We start from the raw sequence: 14,958 nt of genomic DNA on the forward strand, positions 1-14,958 counted from the left end.
CTTCAAAGGCAGTCAAGTCCCTGTGATTTTTTTATTTTATTTTATTAAAACAATTTTTTTTTCAAGCTGGGCATAGGTGGCACACACGCACCTTTGGTCTCAGCACTCAGGAGGCAAAGGTAGATGTCTGAATTTGAGGCTAACTTGGTCTATAGAGCTAGTTCCAGGACAGCCAGGACTACACAGTGAAAACCTGGTCTCAGAGGGGGAAAAAAATTATACAATGTATTTTATTAACCCCTCCAACTTCTTACAGATCCTCCCCAACTCCCAATCATCTAGCCTCTCATCTAGGATCTATTCTTTTTCTTGTTCAAAAGAAAAACAAAAAAAACAGTAAGACAAAAATAACAAAACAAAATAAAAGCCCCCCTCTCCTCCCAAAAAAAACAGGCAACAACCAGACAAACAGAGTTTGATTTGGTTCCCCACGGGGAATGCCCTTATATGTGGTTGATCTACCCAGTGACACTTTTGTAGTCAAAACTAACTTTCTCCTTGCTACTGTGTATCAATTCCAGACTGCATTTTGGTTAGGGATGGACCCCTGTGACCTTTGTGTATCAGGCGGGCAAAACTTTTACGGTGAAATTCCCATCAGATACAAGCAGAGCTCTCAACTAAAATGAAAAGACAAGGAATGTTGTGGGGTAGCAGTTGTTACCACAAAACCTTCCCAGCCCTAAGAAAATGAAGTGGCTTTAACAAGAGCTGTCAGTCACTCACTGTATTCACCACAGTGCACAGAAAGACGAACCCGGTATTGAGTTCAGACCAAGCTAAACATTTATCCATTCTCGGTCTTCCCACAACCTAAGGAGATGCACTGCTAGATACCGTCCAGCATCCCCAGACCACTCACGCCAGGCTAGGTAACGCTGCATCTAAAGGCAGAAGCAGAGTGGGGCTTGGCTCTGTGTCACCCCAGAAGAGAAGTGCCTTTCCTAGTTCAGCTCATGTTGTGTCCGGGTCAACAAGGTTCAGTAACTGCAAACACCTTTGTGACACTGAGTACAGAACACAAAACTCTGTCACTGCAGAAAGTTCTTTTTCCTTTCCAGTCCCTTTCCTGGGCAAGCACTCACTTCCGCTGTCATCGGTTAGTCCATAAATTGAATGGTTAGGATTAATGACATAGCTCAGGGGTAGAGTGTTTGTGCAGAGGTGAAATCCCCAGGTTCCAATCCACTCTACAGTATGTAAATTAGCAGCTGTGCCCTTTTTTATCTGACTTCTTTTAATTAAACCAAAACTTCTGAAATTCATCCGGGGTTTGAGTATCAGAAACTTATTTCTGTTGACTGAATAGTAATCCACTACTAAGGCTGTGACACCGTCTGTTTATCTGTTTTCTTGTTTGTGGATGAATGATTATTTCCAGTTTATGTCTATTTGATTTGATGTGACATTGGTGAATGAAGTTGCTATGGATACTCTAAACAAGTCTTTATTAAAAAAAAAAAAAGCATTTGTTTTCATCTATCTTGGATAAATACCTGGGCATACATATGTTGGGTGACAGGTTGGTATATATTTAACTTTACAACAAACTTATGTTCTTAACCCCTGAACTCTCCTCCCACAGAGTGGCAGTAACTTATTAACATGTTTTATTTTTCATATATGGTGAGTTCCCTGAAGGCAGTTTCTAGGACACCTCCCACAGGGTAAATGTTTGCTAGATAAACAAACGGTCATTGTTCTTTTGCTTGTTTGGTGTTATGATAGCCTAAGAAAATTAATTTGGGGCGTGCAAGGAGAAACGACAATAAACCGAAGGCTGTGGAGTGGGGGGTGCTGCTCGTCCAAGAGACACTGTCTGGTCAGAGACCTGACACTGTGCTTCCTTTTGCTACGACCTCCCCTAGACCGAGAGGCCCTCTGTGACCTTCCAGGAAGGAAGGTGACAACTCCCGGTCAAGCGATACTCAGGAAAGGGAGGAAGATGTCTCTGAAGCTTAGGTCACACGGTGGTTAGAATTACACACTCCTGTCAAACGGGCAGGCAGAGGGAACAGCAATCCATGAAATTCTACCTTCTGGAAAGAGCCAACAAAGCCGAGATACCGCTGGGGTCCTCCAACACTCCTTACATGCCCACTTGGTCTTGGTCAGTGTCCCATGAGCTTTAAGTGAGCATTCAAAGCAGAAATACAGTTTGAGAAGGAAATAGCGGTGCTTGAAAACCTTAACCACAGGGATCCGATATAAACATGATTTAATATTTATCACACAAAATATCACACTGCACTTTTACACATCAGTTAAGAACAGGTGACTAAAAAAACTGTAGCCAAATGTAACTCACATCTAGAACAACAGTGAGTTAGAAATGAAGAGCTTAAGGCCAGCACAATGGTGCTCATCTGGACTCCCTTCCTTCCAGCCACTGGGGAAGCTGAGGAAGGAGGCGGGGCTTGAGTCTTGATCTGAGGCCGGGACAGATTAGCAGTGATGGGGAGCTAGCTGGTAAGGGCCGTGAGGGGGGAGGCGGAAGCAGGGGAGAATGTTTTCAGGCTTGTCATCCTTAGAGGTTCACAGAGGGCGACACCCACCCTTCCAACATTTAAGGGAAATCTTTTCTTACCCATAAAACAATCCCTTTATTTGAAATCACAGAATTGCCTCTGTATTCAAACCTACAACTTCCTGGAACAGAATGAAACCATTGGTGTATTTTCTGTACAGTGCAGAAAAGACTTGGTAAGTCAAAACATAATCTAAAATCATTCTCGGCAAAACGCATTTCTTTCACAAAAACCAGACCTGACCTCGGCTAGGCTCAGGTATTTTTATTTATTTATTTTTTTTGGTAATCTCGCTGTCCTTTGTTCCCAGTTCACTGCAAATGGGAATTTTCTTAGAATCCTCCAGTTCTGAGGCGGAGAGAGGCAACCCATCTTATTCAGGCTGCTCCAGCTGAAGCCATCCTAGGCAAATGGATGTTTATCCTATTCTTAAAGTCTCCAGGGAAGTAAATTCTCCACAGCATCCCTTGGTAACCTTCTCCAGGGTTTTATCAAAGGGCTGGTAAGGAAGCCCTGATGGAGAAACCAATAAAAATATTAACTTTATGAGCTGGACAGGGACATGTGTTTGGCATTCTGCCCTAATGGTGAGGGGTGTATTTACAAAACAGGCTGGACAAACAGAAGCCATTTGCCAGGGGCAGATGTGGAAAGTTGATTTAAGAGAAATTGCCACAATAAACTCCATTTCAACCTGGGAACCCTGTGAGTGAGTTATTGTTAGTTATAGCATTTTAAGTAAATTTGTTTCCTTGTTAATTCCTAGTTTTTGTTTCCAAAACAAATTAGGGATGGGGGGAATATCTACAGCTCTGAAGTTCTCAATTGATTAGGCAGCTATGAAAAACCACGTCTTAGGAAACAAATACACATTAATATGTTTACTTTTTTCTCTATATAGCCTTTCCCATGAGAATCACATAACGCTTTTAAAATCAGGAGAGAAAAAAAAGACATTTTAAAAGAGGAAAACATGTACGTGATCTAGGGAGAAAGCAAAGCAAAAGGGGAAACGTGCTTACGGAAAAAGAATCACTGAAATTAATTGGAAGTCTAGGCCAGCTTCTGGTCAAACTACTTGGAGAAAAGGTTAGTCATATATCGAAGATGTTCTCTGTCGGGAACGTAATTCCAGTAGCCTTTAAAGGGTCTTTGGAAGCCCATGCACCACGATAGCTCACAGCATGAAAGTAGCACACAGCAGAAAGTAAAGTGTCATGTGTCTGTGCATTCAACTCCACGGCAACACAAGGATCGAGTGGGTGGGGGCTGGGGGATAATAGCGAAGGATTAGAGAGGGAACTACACCCCACCCCTATGGCGAGGAAGTTTTAGGTCTTTCTGGCAACACAGAGCAAAGCAAATGTCAGCTGCAATTTCATTTTCCTGCTACCTGACAGCGGAACAGACTCCTGGAAATCATTGCCTTGGAGCGGGACCGGTGGGGGAGGGGCGCGCGCGCGCCCCTCAAAGGACTTTGGGGCCTCCCCTCTAGGGACGACTCCAGTAACATTAAGAAAGGCAAGGCAGTCTAAACTCCACAGGGACCCTGGTGGGAAGTAATTTATCAAAATTAAAGCATTTCACAGATCATTTCTTCTGAAGCGTTTTCACGCTGTCAGTCACGAGCAATCCTGTTTGGAGTGGCAGCCCTGCGGACGCCCCAACTCCCCCGGTGGGAAAGGCCAGGCCTAGAGTGTCAGCAGCCCCTCGGGGCACGCCACCTGCCCGCAGCAGGCAGGCTGGGCGCCCCGGGAGATCATCTCCAGGCCGGGCGACCAGGGAGATCATCTCCAGGCTGCATGCTCCGGGAGATCATCTGCAGGCTGGGCTTCTGGAAGTCTCCCGCCCGCCCCTGCCCGAGCCCCCGCGCCCCGCACTCACCATCGCCTCCCGGCCCCGCGGGATCCCGAGCTGCCGCCAAGTTCAAACCTCGCGGCCACGGCGCGCGGAGCATCGCTGGCGGCTGCGCGCGCTCAGCAACGGACAGCGGGCACGCTCGGAATGCGGTGGCCGCTGCGGCCGCGGCGGGTCCCCGGCGCGCGGCTCCGTCCGTCGGTCCGTGCGGATGCAGCACCGCCACGCCTCCCGGCCGGGGCCGCGCACGAGCCCGCGCTCGCCGCGCGGTGCGCCGCCACCAGGTAATCCCCCAGGAAGCGCCCGCGATTGGCCGGCGCTCAGCGCTGGATTTGCATGTCAATGGCCTGGCCCGGAGGCTGGAAGACCCGGAGCAAGTAGGCGCTCTGCCCGCCGTCCTCGTGGTGTTCTAGCGAAGGAGCCCACGCGCACACCCTCTCTCCTTGTCACTTCGCGATGCCTTCATTACACAAGCCCCCAACAAGTAGCAACCTCCAAGAGCCCACGCCCGCTGTCTAGGGATCGTCCAGTTAGTAAGTGACCAAACGAAGCATGATAAAGCAAGGTAAAAAGTTCACAGCTTTTTAAAAAGCTCACATTACAAGGAAAATAACCATCTTTCTTTTTTCTCAGTGGCTCTTCTTTTCAGGGGGTCAACCAGACACATTCAGGTTGTCGGTGATGGGGTCCAGCTGCTGTCCCGCCCCAGCCCAAGCCCCTTATAGTTTACTTGGGCATCATCTCAAACCAAAGGAAGATTCTTTTCATCCATATATTCAAGAGAGGTTTGTTTTGGCTTTCCACATTTTGGGCTTTTAATCTACATTTCTATACTGGTTCTGCACCCATGGATGGTCGCTCAGTTAAGCCTGGTGTTATTTCCAGTTTTGTCTTCCTTCAAAGGCTTGCCTCAGCCTTTTTCAATGGAAGCTAAGATTTCCCCCCTCAGAAACTACTTTTAATTGCTTTCATATGTCTCCTCCAGAGATTATCATAACAAGTACAGTTTGAAATTGGCTTTATTTTCGCTCAAGCAGAGTCCTTGCTGCTCAATTTCCAGGTTCCATATCTCTAGCAATACATCTGTATAACTAATTTTTTTTTTCTTTTTTGCTTTTTTTCGAGACAGGGTTTCTCTGTGTAGCCCTGGCTGTCCTGGAACTCACTCTGTATACCAGGCTGACCTCCAACTCAGAAATCCACCTGCCTCTGCCTCCCAGAGTGCTGGGATTACAGGCGTGCGCCACCACTGCCTGGCTATCTGTATACCTAATTAGGTAGGAGGCAGCTGGTACCTTTTGCCTGTACTTGGCTGAACTGTTTGTTGTATCCTTGGGGGCCGCGGGGGCATTAGCAGCCACAGACCACTACTGAAGCCACAGACCACTACCGAAGCCACAGTCGGGCTGCCCCCAACTCCAGGGGTATGAGCTCTGCCAAACCAGTATTTTCTTCTACATGTGGTATCACAAGCAGTTATTACCACATAGTCACAGGGTATCCGCACTGTTGCTAGGCATCTGAGGCAGGCAACCGAAGTTGCTGTTTTGTGTTCTAATGACCTAGGGGAATCCAGTGTTAGAAAGGGGCGAGTGGAGCCACAGCGAGAGCTGGAGAGTTGGCCCAGTGGTTAAGGGCACTGACTGCTCTTCCAGAGGCCCTGAGTTCAAGTCCTAGCAACCACATGGTGGCTCACAACCATCTGAAATGAGATCAGATGCCCTTGTCTGGAGTATCTGAAAAACAGCACAATGTAACCTAAATAAATCTGAAAAAAAAGAAAAGAAGGAACTTTTCTTGAAGGAACTTTCTCTTGAAGAAGAGATGGTCCTTACAGTTAACTGGGCCTGCTGCCTGGGTGCCCCCATATTGGGGGAAAGTGTACACCATGTCTTGTTTCCTAAGTCCTCATAGCCTGGGAAACTCTCCTTTTTAGTTTGTTTGTTTGGTTTGGTTTTTCAAGACTGGGTTTCTTTTGTAGCCCTGTCTATTCAGGACTCACTCGAGACCAGGCTGGCCTCAGACTCAGAGTTCCGAATGCATCTGCCTCCCCAGCGCTGAGACTTTAGTCCTGTCTCATTACACCCGGCTCAGGAGAACTTTGCTAAGGGTTTAACAGAACCCTCTATGCCTGTGTGAGACATCACTTTAAATCCACAATTCAAAACCCAATTGGGGTCCAAATCAGCCCATTCAGCCTATAATGTACCACGTAACTCATCTCTATGACCAGAGGGCTCCTTGAACAATACTTCTGTCTGCAGTTTAGAGACGTCGGGTATTTTTAGAGTCAGAAGGAAAGCAACCATTCTCGTGGGACCCAAGGTGAGACATGAAATGACACCCCGGTCACAATACAGAATCAAGTCAGTGTCTCTCTGCATACACTGAGGGAAGTTCTCAGACGAGGTGCCTCCAATCTACAGTGGTCTGCACCTGCCCTCGGAGCCGAGTGAGCAAGGGCGTGCAGTCAGTGCCCACTGTGCGCATGCGCGATTTCCAGGCCGCTTACTAGAGGCGTTCTCTGTAAATTCACACTGGCTTCAGCAGCTGTATTAAAACTGCCTATAGAAAGTAGGCTTTACATTTGAATTCAAAGCCTGTTATTGAAAAGAATATCAATGAAGAAAGTTTACAGCTTTGGAAAACTACAGTATTTTATGAGGAAATTTTATAAGAAATTTGGGGCTGGAGAGATGCGGTTAAGAGCACTGACTGCTCTTCCAGAGATTCTGAGTTCAATTCCCAGCAACCACATGGTGGCTCACAACCATCTGTAATGGGATCTGATGCCCTCTTCTGGTGTGTCCAAAGAGAATAATGGTGTACTCATATATATAAAATAAATAAATCTTAAAAAAAAATTATATGTCTTAGCACAAGATAGCCTGTGCTAAGAAAGGCTAGTGTGAAAACTACTATTTTCACAGTTTTCTTTAATATATTAATAGAGATAAAATTCGTGTGTGTTGAAATGTAAACAAACAAACAAACAGCTCACCCACATCTTTTGTACTCTTCCCTCCCCAAAACCTTTGAAAGTGGAGTAGATTAAAATGACCAGAAAAGCTGGTCCATCCAGAAGCAGAGAACACCAGGTCCCTACAGGTGCTAAAGGGACAGAGGTTATAAGTTAAATAGGCTCACGGCTGCCCGTCCAGCCACTTCGTGCAGTGGCAGGTCAGGTCACTTTCTACCATCTCAAACATTCCCACCTACAAACACTAACTTTCAGGGCAAGGTAAATAATTAGCCTTTAACAAAATATGTACGATCACATCAAGTCACGGTAGGCTATCTGAGGGTCTAATATGACATGGAAGGCAGGGACCTATGAGATGGTTTAATGGGTAAAGTTCTCACTGTGCAGGTCCAACAACCTGGGTTCAATCCCCAAAGGAGGAAGGGGAAAGCCAGCCCTGACCTCTGCCCTCCACATGTAGGCAGTGGCACAGATACCCCAACCCAAATATCCAAAGTAAAATTTAAAAAGAATGGCTCCAGCTCCTAGTGTGCATGAAGTTTATTTTCCCAGTACTGTTGTTAGGCTCTTATCAGACAGGATAAACTTGTGAGAATAAGTATCTTTATTAAACAACAAAGATTACTGGTATACACCCCTAAGTTCCAAGTTCAGCCCTGTTCTACGAATTATTTCATGTTAATCTAACACAATTAATTAATTATATGTTTAAAGATTAGATACAGAAACCATACATAAGATTTATTTCTAATTTTGATAGTATACTTTTCTTTTCGATGTGTATGAGTGTTTACCAGTATGTCTGCCTGTGTACCCCTTGCACACTTGGTGCCCAAAGAACCCAGAAGACGGCTTTGGAGCCCCAGGAACTCGAGTTACAGACCATTGTTAGCTGTCAGGTGGACGCTGGACTTGAACTCAGGGCCTTTTGAAAAGCAGCTGGTGCTCTCAACCACTGAGCATCTCCCCAACCCCAATACTTTCAAAATATATATGTTGTGTCTTTAAAATATTAAGCTAACTTTTACTTATAAATAGGCTGTCATGAGTTCTTAAGAACTCAGTATTGCTTTTTCCAAACAAAAGTTATTATGTAAGACATATATTTAAGCATGCTTTTTACACACACACACACCCTTCTCTCGCTACAGCAGTAAGATAAATTCCTTGGTTCATCTGCATGCGGTTTTGAATATTTACACTTTAGGTAAAAAACCCATATCTGTTGAGTACTCTAGGAACTAAGAGTTAATATCAACAGCATAAATCTAAGAACAAACCGGGCAGTGGTGGTGCATGCCTTTAGTCCCAGCACTTGGGAGGCAGAAGCAGGCAGATTTCTGAGTTTGAGGCCAGCCTGGTCTACAAAGTAAGTTCCAGGTCAGCCCGAACTACACAGAGAAACCCTGTCTCGAAAAAGCCAAAAATAAATAAATAAAGATTTAAGAACGATTCAAAACTACAAATTTACTGCCTCACAGAGACATTTTTAGAAAGATGAACGTCAATGCTGCTTTCTGAAACAGCGTTTGGGTTCTACGGAAGCACGATACAACTTTTGGTATAATAGACATACTATAATAAATACTTTTTGAATTTTTTGAGAGACAGCAAAATGTGAAAACCAAACGACGTATTCCAGTGAATAAAATGTTGAAATGGAAGCCTGAAGCCAGGCCACTCCCCTAAAGCCACTCAAGTCTAAGAAATGCCTTACTTTACAGGTCGCGAACTTAAAGGGGAAACAATCATATTTTACAGCTTCCAAAGACACTTTGTTCTCTCCCCCTCCTCCCAGTCCTGCCAGCACGGCCCCCTTCTCTGAAATAATGCTCGGACTGAAAGCCTCCGAGCCCACCCCTCCCTTAATTCTCCCTCCTTACTTAAGGCATCTTCAGCCCTAGCCAGCTAAATCCTGTTTACAAAGGCACCTCCAGGTGTTCCGTTCTTTGGAGCCCAGGGAACAAGGGCCCACATAAAGGCCTTTATGTAACCCTGGCTGTTACCCAGAAAGCTATGCAAGCTCTTGTAGAGGTCAGAACCCTAAGAAAAGACAGGGAGAGGACTAGGTAAGCAAGGTTCGCTGATTACTGGGGCAGCAACAAGCACGCTACCGGCTACTGTTGCGGTCCTCTGCAGCAAGTTTGGTTCGCTGGGCCCCTGTGTGAAAGCCATACTGATTTAAACAGAAGCACAGAGAGGAAAGAACAAACCACTACAGATGGAGGAGGGGATGACGTAAACTGGAAGGGACAGGTTTAGGTGAGGATGGTCCTTGTCCTCCTAGAAATGACAGGTCATTGTCAACATTATGAAGGCTGTTAATAAGTAATAGCCACTCCAGGTCAGCGTCCCCAGTAACTAAGGAGACAAGACTCGACAGCATTCTTTCTGGGCTGCCTTGGTTCAAAGATTTGAAGTTTATCTTAGAAACTGAAAGCAATCTGAGGAGGCAGTTCAGCTGGGAGAGGGCTCGCCTGGCTAGCAAGCAGGATGCATTAATCCCCAGCATCTGGTGTGGTACCACGTCTATAACCACAACCCCGGGGAGATGGAGAAGAACATCAGAAAAACTTCGACTACAGTACAAGTTTGAGGGCAGCCTAGGATACATGAAAGCCTACACACACACACACACACACACATACACGGTGAGAGAGAGAATGTGTGAGAGAGACAGAGAGAGCACTGAACAAACAAATCACAGCCTGAACAAACACACACATCACAGCCTAAGACCTCCAAATTTCACTGACATGCATAGCCTAAACACATATTGGTCATCTGGTGTCTCTGTGTGGAATTCCAAAGTTTTGGGTTTATGTTCATTCCCCAGCATCCCGGATGGCAATGTCTAGACAGCAAATGATTCCAACAGAATGGCAGTGGCTAACAACAGCAGCAACGTGGTCGCCACTCACCTAGGCTTACCTGCCATTGTGTCACCAACCACCTTATACACTTCTAGACCAAGAAACTGACTCGGGCGCCTAAAATAATCGGACAGTCGAGTTCTAGAATGAGTTAAAAGACTCCAACTTCATTTCTACTTATATTTTAGTTGGCAGAATATCATTTAGGAAGTTTGGACATAGCTTACGATGAGGAATTGTCACCTTTGTCCTCAGTCTCTCTCCCTGGCTACTTCACTTCAGCATCCAACCTACAAAGTACACACTACCTTGTAGCATGCCTTGGGGCCAGCCTTGGGGCATTAGACGGCTCCCTGCTCAGTGGCAAACTCTGGTCTCTAAAGAAAGTTTTTCAAAGAAGCCGTTGTTGGGACAGGTCCCGTAATCCCAGCATGAGGCTTTCAACCATGTGGATGGAAGGGAAGGAAGATGGGTCTCAGGCCCCGGAGTTAGGCAAGTGGAGCGGTTAAGAACATGCAGTACATTCAACAGCTTCAATAGTTTGCCAGCTGAAGGCACGGTAAATGGATATCACCAAAGTTCAACTTTTCCTCTGTAAAATAACACTAATGACTGCTCCCATGGAAGGCTATGATGAAGATTATATTGGGTAATCATCGACTAGGTGTGTTTAGGGAAGGAGAGCTGGCGAGGTATCAGTCGTTCCCTTCCAAGCTCTCTTGAATTCCTGGCAGCCCCACCCCCTCCCAGCCGTTCACTGAGGTTCACTGACAAGACCCGGATGAACCATCACAATCCATAGACGTTTTAAAAGAAGCCTGTAGTCTCGTGGTTCGCAACCCGTGGGTCATGACCCCTTGAAGATCAAGTGCCACTTTTGCAGGTATTTTTTGCATATTGAATATCCTAGCATATCCGATATTTATAATTCATAATAGTAACAATACTGCAGTGATGAAGTAGCAATGCAAATAAATAATTTTATGGTTGGGGGTTCACCACAACATGAGGAACTGTATTAGAGAGTCGCTACATTCAGAAAATTGAGAACCACTGCTCTGCTCAGTCATTTTTCCCCCCCACAGGAAACATTACAACCTTTTAGAACTAATGTAGAAGGGTAGAGGGGTAGAGAGGGCCTCAGGGGTCAGAGGGACACTAGAGAGTTCCAGGTCCTGGCTGGAGGCTCTGGTGGCCATGAGTGGAAATCAAAGGAATCCGTGCCTGGGGCGCTTGGCCTGGAGAGAGGTTGCCCTTTCCACCAGTCTGGCTGTCCGGTGATTTAGAACAGGTACAGAGGTGTCTGCAAATGTTAAATGGGCAGAGGCCTGGTCAACATGAGGCAGCGGCAGACACCACTATTCCAGTTGGGAGCATGCTCAGATGCCGACATCAGGACACTGCAACCCAGAGACCAGAGATAGCCTCACATTCTCCCCCCCACACACACACACACTGTGAGGGGGAGAGAGACACAGACATCTGGACTTCATTCAGGCTCCTTTCAACGCAGCTTCTAGGAGCTAGAGGATACCCCAAGCTGGTTGCTACTAAGTTTCTGTCTCCTTCCAAAAGAGAGATCTCCCAAAGCAAACTGCTCAGGGTTTTGTTTTGTTTTTAGAGGAGAAATACTTATCTCTCTCCTGCTCTCTCCTTTTTAAAAAGATTTATTTATTTATTATATGTAAGTACACTGTAGCTGTCTTCAAATACCCCAGATGAGAGCACCAGATCTCATTATGGATGGTTGTGAGCCATCATGTGGTTGCTGGGATTTGAACTCAGGACCTTTGGAAGAGCAGTCAGTGCTCTTAACCACTAAGCCATCTCTCCAGTCCTCTCCTGTTCTCTCAGTGGCTTATGATTTGCACCCAGCAAATCATCAAAGGCCTTCCCCAGCGTGTCTGGTATCTACCAGTCCAAAAACATAGCTGTAGCTGGGTGGTGGTGGCGCACACCTTTAATCCCAGCACTTGGGAGGCAGAGGCAGGCAGATTTTTGAGTTTGAGGCCAGCTTGGTCTACAGAGTGAGTTCCAGGACAGCCAGGGCTACACAGAGAAACCCTGTCTCGAAAAAAAAAACAAAACAAACAAAAACATAGCTGTGATAATGTTGCCTCTCAGTTCTGTGTGCTGGTAGTAGGTTAGAGACAATGCTTGTGTCAGGGAAGTCTTCACAGGGCTGCTGAGAGGACCTAAGGGAGGATGAGGAAGAGGAGGAGGGGGCGGGGGTTCAGGGACAAGTCTGAAGGCCCAGAGCACCAGACAGCATGGGCCAGTGGGGTGGTGTAAGTAACTAGGGAACGGGCACGTAGCAGCTAACAGACTCAGAGAGGCAGCTGGTGGGACAGCGATGGCCTTACAGGTATCGGCAGGATTTAGATGATCTGTCATACATAGGCTAGGAGAAATCGCTAAAACCTTTGTCCCAGTGTCATGGTGTGCCTATTGCAGAAGTCCTGCTGCTGCATTTTGGGGACAGGCTGAACAGGAAATGCTGGGATCAGTGACTTTGGCCTTAGGCCGTAGCCACCAAGGTACAATCATATTCCAGCAGAGCCAGCTCAGAGCATAGACTCCAGAATCGGCTCAGAAGATTCGAGCCCTGGATGCAGCCTTTGCTATGTGACCTTAGGTTTGCTGGTTCCCTCCAGGAAACAGCTCCACTCAAGGGAGAAACAGAAGCTACGCACTTGAATCTGAACCGCAGAGCTGTTGGGGTCTCAGACACAGTGCTTCCTGGGGAGGCACTTAGAACAGTAATTGAAAGGAAACAAATGCACCTTCAATCTCAGTTCCTATTAGCACTTAACACTGTTGCGTTTGTATGGGGGAGGGAATGGTGATTGTGTTGAAGAATTATTATGTTCAACTCCCGGTATTCACGTAAACGTTCGTCCCCACGTAAAATTTCAGGAGAGAAAACCCACCTTGTGATGTCTCTAGCCAGAGGTAAACATCTAACTGCAATTCAAACAACCGAATCTCACCAGCTAGAACAGATTCTGCCGGTTTACGCTGGAGAAAGTGTTTTTCCTTTTCAGCCTTGAAGCTCTGAGTGGCAAGAGTGAGAACAGCTCATAGCTGCCACCTCCCAGGAGAGGCAGCAGCCTTACTTCAGGAGGAAGGGAAGTGTTCGTGGTATGTGAAGGGTACAGACTCTGAAGAGGCATGTGATCTAAGTGACAAGGAGTGCTGCAGGAACTGTGACCTTGCCAGGTCAGACTCCATCAGTGACAGGTCCTTAGCAGCAGGGGTTCAACTGGAGTGTGTTCAAATCCTGCTATATCCTTGTTGGCAAGATTGTGTATGGGGGCACGGCTGGACAGGACGGAAGCCGGACAGTATTCAGAACCCAAGCTGTCTCTCTCTGCCAGTGAGGATTTTACCAGATGATGCCTAGAAGATTTGAAGAAATATTTACTGGGATATAACCAAATGTTCTGGTAGGGGCTGTAAATTTCTTATTCCACCACCCCCAGAAAAATATTCAAGTTTCTTAAGACATAATGAGCCAGATAGATTTGAGAAGGAAAGACAATATACTGATTTAGAGGTAGGGTAATGGTGACCACTGTCACGGGTTTTCCTTCTGTCTTTTTTTTTTTTTTTTTTTTTTTTTTAACTTTTTCGAGACAGGGTTTCTCTGTGTAGCCCTGACTGTCTGAAACTCACTTTCAGACCAGGCTGGCCTGGAACTCAGAAATCTGCCTGCTTCTGCCTCCCAAGTGCTGGGATTAAAGGTGTGTGCCATCACTGCCCGGCTCTTCCTTCTGTCTTTTAAAGATTTATTAATTTATTGTTGTATATAAGCACACTGTAGCAGTCTTCAGACACCCTAGAAAAGGGAGTCAGATCTCACTACGGATGGTTGTGAGCCACCAGGTGGTTGCTGAGATATGAACTCAGGACCTTGGGAAGAGCAGTTAGTGCTCTTAACCACTGAGCCATCTCTCCAGCCCCCCTTCTGTCTTTTAATGGGCATGGTTGTCACTTGGTATCTCTGAGGAGGACAGGCATCCCCTGCCTCCCGTCCCTCTGACAGTCTGAAACTATCTGTGGCTATTGAAGCCTTTATGTAAAATGCACTGTCTCTGCACATAATCATTATGCACCTTCTTTTAGACATACTCAGCTCTGGGTTCCTCATAATTAGTACCGGATCCTGTGTGTCATCTCTGGAATGGGGAGAAACAGAGTGAATGCTGGGTAGAGTTGCAACATCACGGGCCTGACTCCAGTTGGCTAATTTGGAGGCCTACTTGTTCTGTGTCCCCTAGTGAGCTGCCTGAAGACTAGGTGGAGAGACAGTGCAGGAGATGAGAGGAGGACACCTGCATCGGAAGCCACCAGCTTGCCTTGCAGGCTGTGGGGGCAGTGGCTGAAGCCGGGCTGAAGCGTCTGAATCTAATCTCATTTCTTAGATAAGAAGGGAATGGAGGCAGGTGATTCTCCGGTAGGCAAGCACGATAGATAACAAAAAGACCTGCAGATAAATGTGCTAATGACTAAAAGTCTCACGTTCCCCCACAGCTAGCAGACCTGTGACTCAATGCTTCCCTGACTCATCAAAGACACCAACAATTACCTCAGAAGTGTACAAAATAACAGCAGCAAACCAGTTACATTTTAAAAGAAACTCTGTCAGAGATTTGGCATTTTGTATCCTTCTATCCTGTCAGGACCCTGGAAGCGTTTATTATTATTATTTTTATTT

At 46.2% G+C, this 14,958-nt stretch overlaps 1 protein-coding gene across 4 annotated transcripts in view; it reads right to left on the reverse strand.

Moving 5' to 3' along the window:
- Window positions 1-14,958, reverse strand: part of Shroom3 (shroom family member 3) — a 284,818-nt gene that overhangs the window by 56,083 nt on the left and 213,777 nt on the right. Inside the window, exon 1 of one of the 4 annotated variants that reach the window (XM_052198637.1) lies at window positions 4,413-4,610. The exons of the other annotated variants lie outside the window; for them this stretch is intronic. The gene's annotated coding sequence lies outside the window, so the exon portion shown is untranslated. Of the gene's footprint in view, window positions 1-4,412; window positions 4,611-14,958 lie in introns of those variants that run through there. 4 annotated transcript variants of the gene reach the window in all.

Source organism: Apodemus sylvaticus, chromosome 11 (assembly GCF_947179515.1).
Source record: "Apodemus sylvaticus chromosome 11, mApoSyl1.1, whole genome shotgun sequence".
NCBI lineage: Eukaryota > Metazoa > Chordata > Mammalia > Rodentia > Muridae > Apodemus > Apodemus sylvaticus.